Source organism: Ornithorhynchus anatinus, chromosome 15 (genome assembly GCF_004115215.2).
Source record: "Ornithorhynchus anatinus isolate Pmale09 chromosome 15, mOrnAna1.pri.v4, whole genome shotgun sequence".
NCBI classification, from domain to species: domain Eukaryota; kingdom Metazoa; phylum Chordata; class Mammalia; order Monotremata; family Ornithorhynchidae; genus Ornithorhynchus; species Ornithorhynchus anatinus.
The window spans coordinates 25,424,002-25,441,885 of NC_041742.1; the positions used below are offsets into that span (position 1 = coordinate 25,424,002).

Consider the following 17,884-nt stretch of genomic DNA (forward strand, 5'->3'; position numbering starts at 1 on the left):
TGTCCTTTCCCATCCCTTCATCCATCCAACCGTGTTTACTGAGTGCTCACTGTGTGCAGAGCACCGGACTAAGCATTTGGGAGAGCCTAACGCAACAATAAACGGGCGTATTCCCCGCCGCGACGGGTTTACGGTCCGCGGGAGAAGCGGCGTGGCCGAGTGGATGGAGCCCGGGCTTGGGAGTCAGGAGGACTTGGGTTCCAAACCCAGCTCGTCCGCCTGTCTGCTGTGCGAACTTGAGCAAGTCACTTCACTCCTCTGGGCCTCAGTTACCTCATGTGTCAAATGGGGATTAAGGCTGAGAGTCCCACATGACTGCGCCCAACCTGATGATTGTTACTCCGAAATTGCCCGTCTTTTTTCTTTTAATAAAGTATTTAAGCACTTACAGTGTGTCAGACACTGTTCTAAGCACTGGGGTGGATGCAAGTTAATTTGGCTGGACACAGTCCCTGTCTTGCATGGCCCTCACAGTCTAAGTAGGAAGGAGAACAGGAGAACTGAGGCACAGAGAAGTTAAATGGCTGGCCCAAGGTCCCACAGCGAGTAATTCGCAGAGCCAGGATCAGAACCCGGGTCCTCTGACAGGCATGTGCTCTTCCCACTAGGTCATGCTGCTTCTCTTTCTCTCTGAACCCTTTGGGACTGCAGATGATAATTATACTGAGAGTAATTGTGGTACTGGTGAAGCAGTATCATATGAGGAGATCAGAATCCCTATCTCCCAAGGGCCTCAGGGTCTAAGACAGAGGGAGAAAGGATGTTTTATCCCTATTTTACAGGTGAGGAAACTGAAGCAACGAGAATTTAAGTGACTCGCTCCACATCACACTCCACGTCACACGGCAAGTGAGGGACCAAGCCAGGATTTAAACCCAAATCCTCCGAGTCTCAGTCCTGCGCTCCTTCTACGAGGCTGGGAGTGATTCAAGAGGATTCCTTCCAGTGAGGTATTTACCTCAGCGAGTAGAGCTGAGAAAGTAGCTTCCGGGGCCTCAGAATTTTTCCTTCAACTCAAGAAGGTCAGCGTGCAGAACATTATACTAAGCGCCTGGGAGACCACAATAGAACAGGGTGGGTAGATACACTCCCTGCACACCACAAGTGTACAATCTAGCGGGGAGACCGACATTAGTAGAAATCAATAAATGACAGATAGGTACCTAAGCGCAGTGGGGCTGAGGGTGGGATGACTATCAAGTCCTTAAAGAGTAGAAGGATTTTCACTCTACTGTGTTCATCTTAGCTTGAACCACTGAACGCGGGAGATGAAAACATGCGTTCGGTAGAAATAAAGTCAATATATGACCCCGCGCAAGGTAACACGGACTGATTTCTCATTATGAGAAAGGAGTGAAAATAGCAGCTTATCAAACTGAAATCTGCTGGCAGTAGCCACCCAGACCAGCAATTAGTCAGCAAGAGCCAAGCGTATTTGCTGGCAAATTTTGATAGCTGGGGGAATTACTAGTCGCTTATACTGTTCCAAAAGAGATTAGGGATTAAAGGGTGATTCTACTATTAATGGTGGTTTTCGTGAAGCATTTATTATGGTGCCAAGAACGGTGGTGGATTCGAGATAATCGGTTCAAACACTGCCCCCGTCCCATATGAGGCTTGACAGTCTAAGGGGGAGGGAGTAGGGTCGAATCCCCGTTTTGCAGCTGAGGAAACCGAGGGGCAAAGAAGTTAAGTGTCGTCTCAGAAGACAAGTGGCGGAGGTGGGATCAGAACTCAGGTCCTCTGGATCCCGGTCTTGGGCTCTTTCGGCTAGGCCACGCTGCTTCTGAGGGCCTTAGGGCACTGACAAGGAAAACGGTCACCCGAAAACAGTGAAGTCCTCCAGGAAACGTGTGGGATGCTGACACGTCTCTGAAGCGTTAAGGGATAGATGAAGTGCTAGCTAGGGCCCTGAACACTCTGACTGAAACTGTGTGGCCTTAGTGGAAGAAGCACGGGACTGGGCGTCACGTGGTCTGGTGCTTTCTTGTGGGTTGTTGTTTTTTTAATGGTATTTGTTAAATTCTCACTATGTGAAAGACACTGTACTAAGTGCTGGGGTGGACCTGAGGTAATCACTGTCGCTGGCCCCCAGGCTTAATCCCCATTTTACAGAGGAGGTAACTGAGGCACAGGGGAGTGAAATGACTTGCCTAAAGTCATACAGCCAACAAGTGGTGGAGCCAGGATTGGAACCCGAGTCAGAAGGACTCCCAGGTCCGGGCTCGATCCACGATTAGACTGTAAGCCCGTCAATGGGCAGGGACTGTCCCTATCTGTTGCCGATTTGTACATTCCAAGCGCTTAGTACAGTGCTCTGCACATAGAGAAGCAGCGTGGCTCAGTGGAAAGAGCACGGGCGTGGGAGTCTGAGGTCATGGATTCGAATCCCGGATGTGCCACTTGGCAACTGTGTGACTGTGGGCAAGTCACTTCACTTCTCTGGGCCTCAGTTACCTCATCTGTAAAATGGGGATTAAGAATGTGAGCCTCATGTGGGACAACCTGATTACCCTGTATACCCCAGTGCTTAGAACAGTGCTCTGCACATAGTAAGTGCTTAACAAATACCAATGTCATCATAGTAAGCGCTCAATAAATACTATTGAATGAATGAATGAATCAGGCCAAACTAGTTCTCACCCCGGTTCTGCCATATTTGATCAATCAATCGACTATATGTATTGAGTGCTTACTGTGTGCAGAGCACTCTAGTAAACGTTGGGGAGAGGACAATAAAACAGAGGTGGCAGACAAATTCCCTGGCCACAACAAGCTTACGGACTAGAGGGGAGAGAGACGTTAATCGTTCAATCAGTGGCATTTATTGAGGAGAGCTACAGTCCAGAGGACTGTGGGTGACCTTGCGCAAGTCACTCAACCTCAGTGTTTCAGTTTCCTCACCTGTAAAATGGGGCTTCTCTAACCTGTTCTCCCTACCTAGACCTTGGGCCCCACGCGGGACAGGGACTTTGTCTGATCTAATAATCCTGTGCCAAACACCTACCAAATACCGTAATTATAATTACTATAAAGAGGTTGCGGATTTATCTGATCCTGCTGTGGGCAAGGAACGTGTTTACCAACTCTCTTCATTGTACTCTCCCAAGCGCTTAGAACAGTGCTCTGCACATAGTAAGTGCTCAATAAATACCACTGACTGATTCATTCAGTGGTATTTATTGCGCACTTAGTGTGTGCAGAGTGCTGTACTGAGTGCTTGGGAAAGTACAATATAACAATGAACAGTCAGATTCCCTTCTCACAACGAGCTCACGGTCTCGGGGGAGGAGACAGACATCGGTACAAATAAAATGACAGATATATACATAAGCACTGGGGGGCAGGGAGGGGGGAAGAGCAAAGGGAGTAATTCAGGATGACGGAGAAGGGAGTGGGAGGTGAAGAAAAGTGGGGCTTAGTTGGGGAAGGCCCCTTGGAGGAGATGGGCCTTCGATAAGACTTTGAAGGTGGGGAAGAGTGATTTTCTGTGGGATTTGAGGAGGGAGGGCGTTCCAGGCCAGAGAGAAGACATGGGCTAGGGGTTGAATGATTAATATCTGCCTGCCCCTCTCAACTGTAAAGCTCCTTGTGGACGGGGAACACATCTACCAACTCTGTCTTATTGTCCTCTGCCAAGCGCTTAGTGCAGTGATCTGCACACAGTAAGCACTCAAGAAATGAGATTCACTGACCGAGTGAAGCGACTTAACCAAAGTCACATGGCCGGCAAGCGGCGGAGCCGAGATTGGAACCCAGATCCCACGACTCCCCGGGCGTGGCTCAGTGGAAAGAGCACGGGCTTTGGAGTCAGGGCTCATGAGTTCGAATCCCAGCTCTGCCACTTGTCGGCTGTGTGACTGTGGGCAAGTCACTTAACTTCTCTGTGCCTCAGTTCCCTCATCTGTAAACTGGGGATTAAGACTGTGAGCCCCACGTGGGACAACCTGATTCCCCTATGTCTACCCAGCGCTTAGAACAGTGCTCGGCATATAGTAAGCGCTTAACAAATACCAACATTATTATTATTATTACGTTGCCCTTTCCACTGGGCCACATTGCTTTGAATATAGAAAAATCACTAGGGCAGAAGAAGGCAATAACTTCATCAGTTCCTGCCTGGGTGTGACCAACAATCAATTAATCATCCATTAATTCATCAGTGGTATTTATCGAGCACTTACTATGTGCAGAGTACTGTACTAGACACTTAGGAGAGCGCAATACAACAGAACCAATTTACGCCACTACAATATTCTGACCCTTCCGTCTCTTGGATCCAGGCGATCCACATAAAGTCGCCCTGAAGGTTGAAGGTCTGGGATCTGCTGCTGGCATCTCTAGATGGAGATTTCCCCCAGTAAGGGGATTTATCCCCTTCAGAAATCCTTTTTGAGGGCAGGGGTAGCATCTACCTACTCTATCGTACCCTCCCTAAGGCTCAGTCCAGTGCTCTGAGCATAGTAGATGCTCAATTAAAACTACGGGTGGATTGAACGAAGCTTAACTCACTTGATCCAACTCCACATCAGTCCAGCAGCCGGCCCCAAAGTTGTAAAGTTTCCACCTGTTAAATCTGCCCGATCTTTTTCCTGTTGAGATGGCATCTCTACTGTCTCTGTCTGCCTCGCCTCCTCCAATCAATCATAACTTCAAGGGCAAAAGACTCCATCTTCTTCTTTTAAATATGCCTCCAGTCACCTCGTACAGTGTCCTGCTCGCAGTAAGGACTCAAAAGATACTGCAATCTTGTTCCGGCTGCCGCTGATTTTGATAGCGACGATCCGTCGGTCGGTCAATCGTATTTAGTGAGTGCTTACTGTGTGCAGAACACCGTACTAAACGCCTGGGAGGGGACAATAGCACACTGTAACAGGCACGTGCCCTGCCCACAATGAGCTTACAGTCTAGATGATATGATGATGACGGTGATACTGGCAGTGACGGGGTTGATGACGTTGAGGATGGTGACGACGATGAAATCAATCCCTGATTCAAACAAAGCTCGTTGTGGGCACATTCTCTGCCTTTGTTGTAGTGTTCTATTGTACTCACCCAAGTGCTTAGTACAGTGCTCTGCACACAAATTCCACTGATGCATCGCTGACTTTGCCCTTATCCTCCATGAAACCATCTGAATCACTTAACGCCTTCATGAACCTTCTTAATATTGTTAACTTTTCCCTTCACCGACAAGCAGCTGACGTACTGACTGGCTTGCCGGAATTACTTTATGTTGGTATTTGTTAAGCGCTTACTATGTGCAGAGCACTGTTCTAAGCACTGGAGTAGATACAGGGCTATCAGGTTGTCCCACATGAGGCTCACAGTCTTCATCCCCATTTTACAGATGAGGGAACTGAGGCACAGAGAAGTGAAGTGACTTGCCCACAGTCATACAGCTGACAAGTGGCAGAGCCGGGATTCAAACCCATGACATCTGACTCCTAAGCCCAGGCTCTTTCCACAGAGCCATGCTGCTTCTCTACATTCTATGTCTGTGTGCCATGTCCTGCCCTGCTGATGTTCCTGCTAGCTCTCCACCAATCAATCAACGAGTGGTACTTCTTGAGTGCTTGCTGGGTGCAGAGCCCTGTGCTAAGCGCTTGGGAGAATCCGATATCACAGAATTGGTAGATGTGTTTCCTGTCCTCCAGGAGCTTATAGTCTGCAGTCTAGAACTTCCTCAACACAAGCCCTTTGCCCACATTCTCCCTTGGGCCTGGAATTCCCTCCTTCTTCCTATCTGACGGCTCATCCCTCTAGTCTGGGAGCTTGTTGTGGGCAGGGAATGCCACTGTTTATAGTTGTATTGTACTTTGCCAAGTGCTTAGTATAGTGCTCGGCACCCAGCAGCGCTTAATAAATACAACTGAATGAATGAATCACTCTCCCCACCATCTAGACTGCAAGCTCCATGTGGGCAGGGAACGTGTCTCTCATCTCTGTTGTACCGTACTTTCCCGAGAGTTTAGTACAGTGCCCCGCGCCTGGTAAATGCTCAATAAATACTACTGATTGACGATATGGATTGACAATACGTCCCCAAAAAAATCACAGTCCCAGTCTATGCTCCGAAAGTCAACGAGAGGCTTTCAGGCAAGAAATTAAAGCAGGCACCTATTTCGGCTACCTTGGCAATTCAATGCCCAGTTAGGCACGGATGAATAGAGGAGGAGTAATCGGAATAAAAAAAGAGCCAAGGCGGCTTTCGGCAGAGCAGAAGGCAATGGGGTGGACAGTGGGCACTCTTGTGTACATATTTGCCCCATTTATGCATTTTGACCATTCCAGTTGTAAGTATTTTTATCTCCACTGATACAGAGGAAGTTCCTAGTAGGCAGGAAATTTGTCACTTCCTTATTCTGTGCTTCTCTTGTACCTAGAGTGTGTACCACACCTACCCTGGTAGCACCCACTAAGTGGTGCCGGGCTTGATTTACCTCTCGGCACTGTTTGCTTCAGCGGGGATGGAAGAAAAGGGCAGAGGGGCACTATTAACTCGAGCTTTCGAATGGCTGAGAAACTAACCAAGGTAACCTTTCGTGGCTGGTTACCGGGTCTACCCATTTCATGAATGATAATACAATAAGAACTGTGGTATCTATTCAGCGCTTTACTATGTGCCAAGCACTTTGCTGAGCACCAGAGTAGATATAGCCGCCGATCTCTCGCCCACATCCCACCTCTGGCCTGGAACACCCTCCCTCCTCAAATCTGACAGACGATTACCCTCTCCCCCTTCAAAGCCTTATTGAAGGCCCATCTCCTCCAAGAGGCCTTCCCTGACTAAGCCCTCCTTTCCTTTTTCTCCCACACCCTTCTGTGTCGCTCTGACTCGCTCCCTTCATTCATCCCCCGCTCCCAGCCCCACAGCATCTATGTCCATATCTGTCACATTATTTATTTATATTAATATCCATCTTCCCCCTCTAGTCTGTAAGCTCACTGTGGGCAAGGAATGTGTCCTTTTATTGTGGCATTGTCCTCTCCCAAGTGCTGAGTACAGTGCTCTGTGCACAGTAAGCGCTCAATAAATACGACTGAATGAATACAAAGATAATCAGGTCGGTCACAATCCCTGTCCTGGGGGGGCTGAGAGTCAAAGGGGGAGGGAGGGACGAGGGTTTCGCCCCCATTTTACAGATGAGGGAACTGAGGCACAGATAAGTTAAATGACTAGCTCTAAGTCACAAAGCAGGAAAGCAGTAGAGCTGGGATTAGATCCCAGGTTGTCTGATTCCCAGGCCCAGGCTCTTTCCACCAGGCTACACCGCTTCCTCCCCTTCGCTTTGCTGAACGCAAAGTTCCGCTACTGGGAGGCGGATTTGGTTTTCCTACTGAAGATGCGGATGGCTTTTTATTGTCTCTCAGACACACACCCATGAAAGTTGCTGTCTTGCACTTTCAGTGACCCGAATGGAAGTCAAAGAAAAACAAAACGGCCATCAAGAGTTCCCCCAGACCCCAGTTTTCATTCACTATCAAATTGGGTTCTTCTACCCTGAACTTCGGCTGTGCTTCTCTGGGGAAAATAGATCAAGAAGACCTGTTTGTACCAAATTTTCTATTTTGGAGGTCACCTAAAACGCTATCACAGAGATCTAAAACCTTTCAGTGATCACCACCAAACCATCTGAGTGAGCAAACAAACAGGGAAGACAGTCCGTAATCTGAAATGCTTTTTCTGCTCTGACGGGTCTTGGCATTTTTTCAACCTAGAGATGACAGGAAATTCAAATTTTTGGTTTCTTTTCTACCTATTTTGGGTGCCAACTATTTCTTTCTGCTTTGGGGCGGGTGCAGTTCACACTAGGTGGAAGGCTTAAATAGAGCCGAAGGGGTTGTCTCGGTCTCAGAGGCATCAAAGGGGCTTAATGTCACATTCGAATCGTTACGTCTTCTGAAATCGAGAGGCACGTTTGACGATTGGCACGGAGGGGAAATTGTCAACTCTTGCAAAACAGAAGTTGTTTCCTGAGCAGCTTCAAGGGATGACTACTGAGGAACGATCACTGACCGTTGTTTTCTCTCACAGCAGGTAAGGCGATTACGGCTTCTTGTTCGTAGCTAGTTTGCTGGAGGCTTGCCAATGGATGCTCATTGTGCACGCCGGTGCCTTGTGGTTGAAATACACAACTTGTGTGGACACTTGGCGAGGGGGGGGGCTACAAAGCCCCCCTGAGGTTATCTTGGGGGAAGTTACCCCCAAGAAGCCGTCGGATTCGATCAGTCTCCGACAGAGAGACTTGCAGGAATCCAGGGGTTGCTAAGACACACTGAACGGTCTGAAAAACTTGTTGAACAACCCCCTGGTGTAAAGTGAGCAGTAGAAAGTACCGATCGGTCGATCGGTGGTATTTATTGCATGTTACTGTGTGCCGAGCACTGAGCTGAGAGCTCGGGAGAGGACAGTTCAACAGAGTCGGGGGACACGTTCCCTGCCCAAAATAAGCTCACAGTCTACAGGGGGAGAAGGACACGAATGTGAATCAAGAAGTTAGAGATGTAGAGGTTAGTGGCTGAGGGTGGGGTGCATAGCAAGTGCCCGAAGCTGACGGATCTGAGTGTAGATGCAAACATCTAACGACATACCTGTTAACTCGTGCTATTTCTTCAGAATGCTTCTAAAGAGAAGCAGCATGGCCTAGAGGATGGGGCCCTGGCCTCGGAGACAGAAGGACCTGGGTTCTAATCCTGTCTCCACCACTCGTCTGCTGTGGGACTCCGGGCAAGTCACTTCATTTCTCTGGGCCTCGGTTCCCTCATCTAATGGGGGTTAAGGCTAGGGGCCCCACGGGGGGACAGGGACTGTGTCCAACCTGTTTAGCTTGTACCACCCCGAAACCTAGTACAGTGGTACTAAGCACACGGTAAGCACTTAAAAAATACTGAGGGCAAAAAAGAAAAAAGGAAGAAGGTGTTCCATATGTCAAGCCGTGTTTAGAAAGGTGACAGGAAAATTTGCCTTGGTGATCAGATCTTACTCATCCTTAGCTCCAAACAGAAATGTCTCTTTGCATTCCACTATGGTTGTGGCAGGGAAGCAGTCTGGCCTAGTGGAAAGAGCCCGGGCCTGGAAGTCTGAGGTCCTGGGTTCTAATCCCGGCTCCATCACTTGTCTGCTGTGTGACCTTGGGCCAGTCACTTCACTTCTCTGGGCCTCAGTTCCCTCATCTGCAAAATGGGGATTCCGATCCCTGCAATCCCTCCTACTTAGACTGTGAGCCCCATCTGGGGCCTGAGGATCTTATACCTACCCGGGTGTTTAGTACAGTGCTTGGCATACAGTGAACGTGTGACACGTGCAATTATTACTATCCTATTTCAGAGGAGCAAATGTATCTTTGTCAAATCAAGACTAAGCTGTAGCCCTGCCAGAAAACCTGCAGGGGGCAAGAGCGATAAGAATGCTAATATAGTGTATAGAACATGGTCTATCTGTAATTGGACATTTTTTTACCCCAAAAAAGCACTCAAAAAGATCATTTGTTGACTCCGGGTCAGGCGGGGGGAGGTAAAATTTCCCCATTATGCTAATTCCAGACATGCAAGCTAGAAGAGCTGACCAACTTTTTTATGAAGGGATTAGCAGAGGTCTGTCTCTCCTTCTTGACTCTAAGTTCGTTTTGGGCAGGGAATTTGTCTACCAACTCCACTGTATTGTCCTCTCCCAAGCGCTTAGTACAGTGCCCTGCACACAGGATGTGCACAATAAATATGATTGATTGATTTAAGGATTCAAGCCCAATACGCTCTTCTAGAACCTCCCCCACCCCCACCCACAATAAGAGCTCAGTATAGACGATCGATCGATCGATTGATGGATGGATTAAAAATCATCCTCCCTCTAGAGGGATTTTTCCTCCTACTGAAACTGTTCATTCATTCATTCAATTGTATTTATTGAGCGTTTACTGTGTGCAGAGCACTTTACTAAGCGCCTCGGAAGTATGATTCAGCAACAAATACTGACAATCCCTGCCCACAATTGGCTCATAGTCTAGAAAGGGGAAGAGAGACATCAAAACGACTAAACAGGCATCACTACCATCAAAATAAATAAATCGAACCACAGATAATTGCAATGCATTCATAAAACAAAGCAATAAATACGTGAAAATATACACAAGTGCTATGGGGAGGGGAAGGGGTAGAGCAGAGGGAGGGAGTCGGGGCAATGGGGAGGGGAGGAGGAGGGGAGGAAAAGTGGGGCTCAGACTGGGAAGGCCTCCTGGAGGAGGTGAGCCTTCAGTAAGGCTTTGAAGGGCGGAAGTGTGATCGTTTGGCGCATTTGAGGAGGGAGGACGTTGACATTTATGGGGTGTCTTCCTGCTCTTCACTGCTTACACCCCCAATCCCCTACCCGACTCTACTCCCCCCATTACTTAGCACTTTTCTCTTTTTCCCCTTTCTTATAATAATAATAATAATAATGTTCGTATTTGTTAAGCGCTTACTATGTGCAAAGCACTGTTCTAAGCGCTGGGGTAGATACAGGGTCATCAGATTGTCCCACCTGAGGCTCACAGTCTTAATCCCCATTTTACAGATGAGGTAACTGAGGCACAGAGAAGTTAAATGACTTGCCCACAGTCACACAACTCACAAGTGGCAGAGCCGGGATCTGGTATTTGCTAAGCATTACTAAGTGCCAAGAACTCTACTAAGCGCTGGGGCTCAGAGTCTCAATCCCCATGTTACAGATGAGTTATCTCAGGACCAGAAAAGTGAAGTGACTTGTCCAAGGTCTCACAGCAGACAAATGGCAGAGCTGGCACTAGAACCCATGCCCCCGTGCTCTTTCCATCATATCCTTATACTGACTTGCTTGCCCTCCCCGTGTTTATTTTAACGTTCGTCTCCCCCTTTTAGACTGTAAACTCCTCGAAAGCGTCGACCAACTGTACCGTACTCTCCCAGGTGCTTAGTACAGTGCTCTGCACAAAGTAAACACCCAATAAGCACCATGGATGGATTGACAAGTGGAAGCTTGTTGTGGGCAGAGAACCTGTCTACCTCCTCTGTTCTATTGAACTCTCCCAAGCGCTTAATCCAGTGCTCTGCACACAGGAAGTGCTCAATGACTGAACGATTGATGGACAGATACCTTTCTGAAAGAAAAAAAGCCCAGAAAACCAAATCTCAAAAACAAGGAACCAAAACACAAGGGTTTTGTCCTCAGAATCCCAGTAAAGGCTTGTTCCGTTGCAAAACGGTTCTATGGTGCATGTGTTATTGTTCTCAAATCTCCAGTTTCGATGACAGAGCTCAGAAGGGTTCCCTCAAGAGAACTCTGATACTTTCTCTTTAATCCAGTTTGAGGTCTCCAGCTGTTAGTCTCTAGACTCAAAGCTCATCTCTAGACTGTCAGCTCATCTTTAGACTGAAAGCTCATTATGGGCAAGGAACATGTTGGCTAATTCTGCTGTACTGTCCTCTCCCAAGTGCTTAGTACACTGCTCTGAAATAGTAAGCGCTCGATAATACCAGTGATTGCTTGATTAGGCTCATTGCAGCTAAAATGTCTGATTTTCCTCTGTGTATATTTTCCCACTTCTTTGTATAGTGCTCTGCAGATGGTAGATGTTCGATAAATACTTTTCCTCCTCCTCTTTTTTTTTTAACGTATTCGTTAAGCACTTACTATGTGCCGGGCACTGTACTAAGCCCTTCGATACATATAAGCTAATCAGGTTGGACACAGTCTGTGTCCCACATCGGGCTCCCAGTTTTCATCTCCATTTTAATGGTATTTGTTCCATGCTTACTTACTCTGTGCCAGGCCCTGAACTAAGTGCTGGGGTGGAAATGAGCTAATCAGGTTGGACACAGTCCATGCCCCACATGGGGCTCAGAGTCTTCATCCCCATGAGGGAACCAAGGCACAGAGAAGTGAAGTGACTTGCCCAAGTGGTGGAGCTGGGATTAGAAACCTAGGTCCTTCTGAGTCCCAGGCCTGTGTTCTTTCCACTAGGCCATACTGCTTCTTTTTCTTTTCCTCCTCCTCCTTCCGTTCATTCATTCAATCGTATTTATTAACTGCTTAATGTGTGGAGAGCACTGTACTAGGCACTTAGAAAGTACAATTCAGCAACAGAGACAATCCCTGCCGACATCAGGCTCACGGTCCAGAAGGGGGGAGACAGACAACAAAACAAGTAAACAGGCATCGGTAGCATCATTGTAAACAGAATTATAGATAAATAGACATCTTTAATAAAAATAAATAGAATTATAATTATAAATCTGTACATATATACACAAGTGCTGTGGGGCGGGGGGATAGAGCAAAGGGAGGGGGCGGAGGGGAGGGGGAGCAGAGGAAAAGGGGGGTTAGTCCGGAAGATCTCCTGGAGGATGTGAGCTTTCAGTAGGGCTTTGAAAGGGGGAAGAGAGCTAGTTTGACAGATGTGAGAATGAGGGCGTTCCAGGCCAGAGGTAGGACATGGGCCAGGGGTCGACGGCGGGACAGGTGAGAATGAGGCACAGTCAGGAGATGAGGGGAGGAGAAACGGAGTGGGCGGGCTGGGCTGTGGCCCAGAGAGAAGGGAGGGGAGGTAGGAAGGGGCCAGGGGATGGAGAGCTCTGAAGCCAAACGTGAGGAGTTTTTGCTTCATGCGAAAGCTGATAGGCAACCATTGGAGGTTTTTGAGGAGGGGAGTGATATGCCCAGGGCGTTTCCGTAGAAATCATCAGGTCAGACACAGTCCCTGTTCCACATGGAGCTCACACTCTGAATCCCCATTTTACAGATGAGGGAACTCTCCTCTTTCCTCCCCTTTTCCTCCTCCTCTCCTCCCTCTCCTCTTCCTCTTTTCCTCCTCCTCTTCAGTGGTAATAAGCATAGTAATAGTAATAGAATTACTGCTAGTAGTGGTTGTCTACATTAAACAACTCCCTCAAGTGAGCACTGGCACGAATCCTCCCCTCGAAGGGGTGGGCCAAAATCCAGCAGCCCTCAGACGAAGAGGCGGATTGGGATTCACTGGGAGGCCTCGGAACTGTCGTTCCGGGTGGAACTAAAGCAGTGCGTGTGTGTGTGTGTTTGTGTGTCTGTGTGCACGCACATGGGTGTATGTGTTTGAGACACCTCTGTATTCCCAGAAGACAGCACCGCTGGCGATACTCACCTGCAGGCTGTGAGTTGCAATTCTGCTGTAGGGTCCTCTCCCAAGCTCTCAGTCCGGTGCTCTGCCCAAAGGTAGCGCTCAATAAATGCCCTCGACTGCCCAGTGGGTTGATTGACACTTGTGGCTGAAGAGGAGGAAGTAAACCTCACCGTCGGGTCCTCCCTGGGCTCTGTGGGGACTCACACAGGCGCACACAAACACACACACATACACACTTCCCCTCGGTGACTCTCGCATTCACAGCCCCACCTGATGCTCCTTTGTCTTTCATCTCGCTGATGAACAAACAATTCTCGGAAGCCTCTGCTCACAAGTCCTGCTCTTTCCATTTTCCTCCCCCTCCCTGTATTGAACTGCTCCATTCCTCCCCCGGCCCCCCAAGCTCCTCGTTCCGCCGTCCTCTCCCCAGTGCTCAGTACGATGCTCTGCACGCGGTGAGCTCTCGATAAATACCACTGACTGACTCCCAAGCCAGCCTTCTAGCTTCACCCTACGCTCAGCGCTTCTGCCCCTACCCTATCTTCACACTGGCTTGGGACTCCCTCCCTCCCACATCAGACAAACCACAACTCCTCCCCTCATTCACAGCCCTCCTAAAATCCCACCTCCTCCACCAAACTTCCCCCGATTTATCTCCCACTTGCCTAGTCTTGGTGCACTTCCTGATGATCTAGCCCTCATGAACTCATCTACACCCTCATCATCTTCACCAGTGTTATTTATTTAGGGAGGCAGAATGGCTTAACGGAAAGAGCACGGGCTTGGAAGTGAGAAGTCATGGGTTCTAATCCCGGCTCCGCCACTTATCAGCTGTGTGACTTTGGGTGGCTCACTTCACTTCTCCGTGCCTCAGTTACCTCATCTCTAAAATGGGGATTAAGACTGTGAGCCCCACGTGGGACAACCTGATGACCTTGTATCTACCCCAGCGCTTAGAACGGTGCTCGGCACATAGTAAGCGCTTAATAAATACCATCATTATTATTATTATTTATCGAGGGCTTACTGGGAGCAGGGCACCGGGCTAAGCGCTTGGGAGAGCACAAAGCCTTATTGAAGGCCCATCTCCTCCAAGAGGCCTTCCCCAACTAAGGCCTCATTTCCTCTTCTCCCACTCCCTATCATGTCATAGATTGGCTTCCTTTATTTACCCCTCCCTCAGCCCCACAACAATTATATCCGTATCCGTCATTTCTTTATTTCTATCAATGTCTGTCTCTCCCTCTAGACTGTAAGCTCTTTGTAGGCAGGGAAATAACTCTGTCTTCCAACACTGTGGCACTGTAATCTACCAAGCACTTAATACAATGCTTTGCACACATTAAGGGCTCAATAAACAAGGCTGATTAGCGTCTGTGTCCCCTCTCAACTTTAAGCTCGTTGTGGGCAGGGAACATGTCAACCAACCCTGTAGGTGCTCTGTCTAGATCTCTGTTCCCAGTAGGTGCTCAGTCCAGAGCTCTCCTCGCGGTAGATGTTCAGAAGAATCCCTCCTCACAGTAAATGCTCAATAAATTTGTCTGACGATGTTAATAACAGAGAAGACTGAGGCAGGAGAGCATGTGTTTTCTGTTTCAACTGGAATGTCAAGAGTGGTCCTATTCTTAGCCCACCAGGCACTTAATGTCAAAATGATTAGTGTTATCCCAGTGAAGAATGAGAAATAAGTCGTTGCCCAGTATCCGTTTGACTCACTATGACCAGCGGGTCGTACCCACAAACACATGCACACACATGGAAACACAACACACATACTTAGATGTACAGCATGATGTAGCGGATAGAGCCTGGGCCTGGCAGAAGATCATGGGTTCTAACCCCGGCTCCGCTGCTTGTCTGCTGTGTGGCCTTGGCCAAGTCACTTCACTTCTCTGTGTCTCAGGGATCTCATCCGTAAAATGGGGATTGAGACTGCGAGCCCCATGAGGGACAGGGACTGTGTCCAACCTGATTTGCTGGTATCCACCCCAGCTCTTAGTAGAGTACCTAGCACATAGTAAGTCCTTAACACATTCCATAATTTTTATGATTATTATTATGTGACACAAGCACCCACACAGCACACATAAAAGTGTTTACACATGTGTACACACACATGCATGCACACATGTATACCAAAAAAACACACATACACACGCTTAACTGGATGATTGTTTGAGGAGCATAGTAGAGCCTAGGTCTGCCTGGATCCCTTCCAAATAAAAGACAGTTCCTTCATTGATCAGATAAAACCAATCATATGATCAATCAATCAATGTGCTTACTACACACAGATCATACTGGTGATTTTTTTAAAAATGGTATATAAATGCTTACTATACGCCAGGCACTATACTAAAAACTGAGGTAGATACAAGATAATCAGGTGGGCACAGTCCCTGTCCCACATGGAGCTCACACTCTTAATCCCCATTTTACAGATGAGGGAACTAAGGCCCAGAGAAGTGAAGTGACCTGTCCGAGGCCCCACATCAGACAAGTGGCAGATCCAGGTTGAGAACCCGGGTCCTTCGGACACCCGGGCCCGGGCTCTACCTACTAGGCCACGCTCCTGCTCAGGCTTTTTCGCTTCAGCTATTTTTGCACCTCCGGAAGGGGCAGTTTCAATTCATCACCTGACTGTGTTTCTGCAAATTTCAAAGAGTTTCGGGCTCAGGTGCCAGCCTTACCACGGTTTCCTCTCCGCCCTTCCGCTCACTGTGCCACCTCTACCCAAACATGAAGTGGAGAGCTGCAACTCTCACTTTCCTTTCATGGCATCCTGTCACACAACTCTATACCCTCGGACGTCTGCCCGGCTCGCTCTTGTTACCACTGGGATGTTGTAATATCCTCACTCAAACGCTAGTACGGTCGTCGGCAGACGGCAAGCGCTCTGTGAATACCACTGATGACCGACAATTGTAAACTCTTTGTGGGCGGGGAAAGTGTCTGCGGACTCTGTTGTATTGTACTCTCCCAAGTGCTTAGTACGGTGTTCTGCACACAATTAGCGTTCAGTAAATACCACCGATAGATCGACTGATTGGAACCAATAATCCCTCCAGCCACGGAAATGACCACCCGCTCCGTATGGAGTACGGAAAATATTCCGGAGAAGCAGCGTGGCCTAGTGGAACCAACAGAGACCTGGGAGTCAGATGACCTGGGATCTAATTCCAGCTCCGCCGTTTACCTGCTGCTTGATTTTGGGCAAGCCGCTTAATTCCTCGGTCCTCAGTTCCCTCATCTGCAAAGTGGGGATTCTGTATCTTGAGAAGCAGCATGGCCCAGTGGATAGAGCATGGACCTGGAAGTCAGGAGGACCTGGGTTCTAATCCCAGCTCCGCCACTTGTCTGATGGGTGACTTTGGACAAGTTGCTTAACTCCTCAGTTACCTCATCTGTAAAATGCGGATTACATCTGTGAACCCCATGTGAGACTGGGACTGTATCCAACCCTATTAACTTGTATCTACCCCAGTGTCTGACACATAGTCAGTGCTTAACAAATACAATTAAAATAACACTTGGGCAGTGAGTTTAAAAGAAAAGCAATGCAATCCAAATCCACCAAATAGCATCCCAGATCATTACCTCTAGATGGAAAGCTCATTATGGGGAGGGAATAATAATAAGGTTGGTATTTGTTTAGCACTTACTACGTGCAGAGCACTGTTCTAAGCGCTGGAATAGATACAGGATAATCAGGTTCTCCCACGTGAGGCTCACAGTTAATCCCCATTTTACAGATGAGGTAAATGAGGCACAGAGAAGTTAACTGACTTGCCCACAGTCATTCTTTCAATAGTCACACAGCTGACAAGTGGCAGAGCCAGCTTTTGAACCCTTGAGCTCTGGCTCCCAAGCCCGGTCTCTTGCCACTGAGCCATGCTGCTTCCTCTAATGAATGAGTTTGCTAATTCAGTTGTATTTTCCTCTCCCAAGTGCTTAGCACAGAGCTCTGCACATAGTAAGTGCTCTAGAAATAACACCGATTGACGATTGATTGACTGATTTATCAAACTGAGCCTAGAACTTCAGTGTGGGCGGGGAACACATCTGCTAATTCTGTCTTACTGTCCTCTCCCAAGCACCTAGTACAGTGCTGTGCACATAGTAAGTGCTCTATAAATACCACCTATTCACTGATTACCTACAAGGCTTTCCACCCTTGCTCAATCCATACAAGTCCTACTGTCGCTCTTCTAAACTCTTCACTTGGCTCTGCCCTGTCAACCACCTGATATGTAGTCCCTCAAGAAAGTAGTATTTGTTAATTAATCAATCAATGGTATTTATTAAGCGCTTGTTGCTCAGCACTGTACTAAGTGCTTGGGAGAGTAAAATACAACAGAATTGGCAGGAAAATTTCCTGCCTGTAATGAGCTTACAGTCTAGAGGAGGTGACATAATTCATGTGAATCAGTAAACATTTTGAAATATATAATTTAAAGATAGGGACAGAAGTCCTGCGGGGTTGAGGGTGGGGTGAATATGAAATGTCTAAAGGCCTCAGATCCAAGTGCATAGATGTTAAGTGCTTACTATGTGATAATGGGAATGTGTTTACTGTTGTATTGTATTACTGTTAATACTAATACTAATACTAATAATACTGTTGTATTATTATTATTACTCTCCCAAGCACTTAGTACAGTGCTCTGCACATAGTAAGCCCTCAATAAATGCGATTGAATGAATAATAATGTTAATAACACCTTGATTTTTCTACAGTGTTTTCATTATCAAAGTGCTCTTACATGGATTAG

General features: G+C 47.7%; 1 protein-coding gene across 1 annotated transcript in view; it reads left to right on the forward strand.

The window, feature by feature from the left end:
* Positions 1-7,470: 7,470 nt before the first annotated feature.
* Positions 7,471-17,884, forward strand: part of LOC100074818 (P2Y receptor family member 8) — a 36,662-nt gene continuing 26,248 nt past the window's right edge. The window contains exon 1 of the mRNA XM_029079611.2: positions 7,471-8,041. The gene's annotated coding sequence lies outside the window, so the exon portion shown is untranslated. The remainder of the gene's footprint in view (positions 8,042-17,884) is intronic.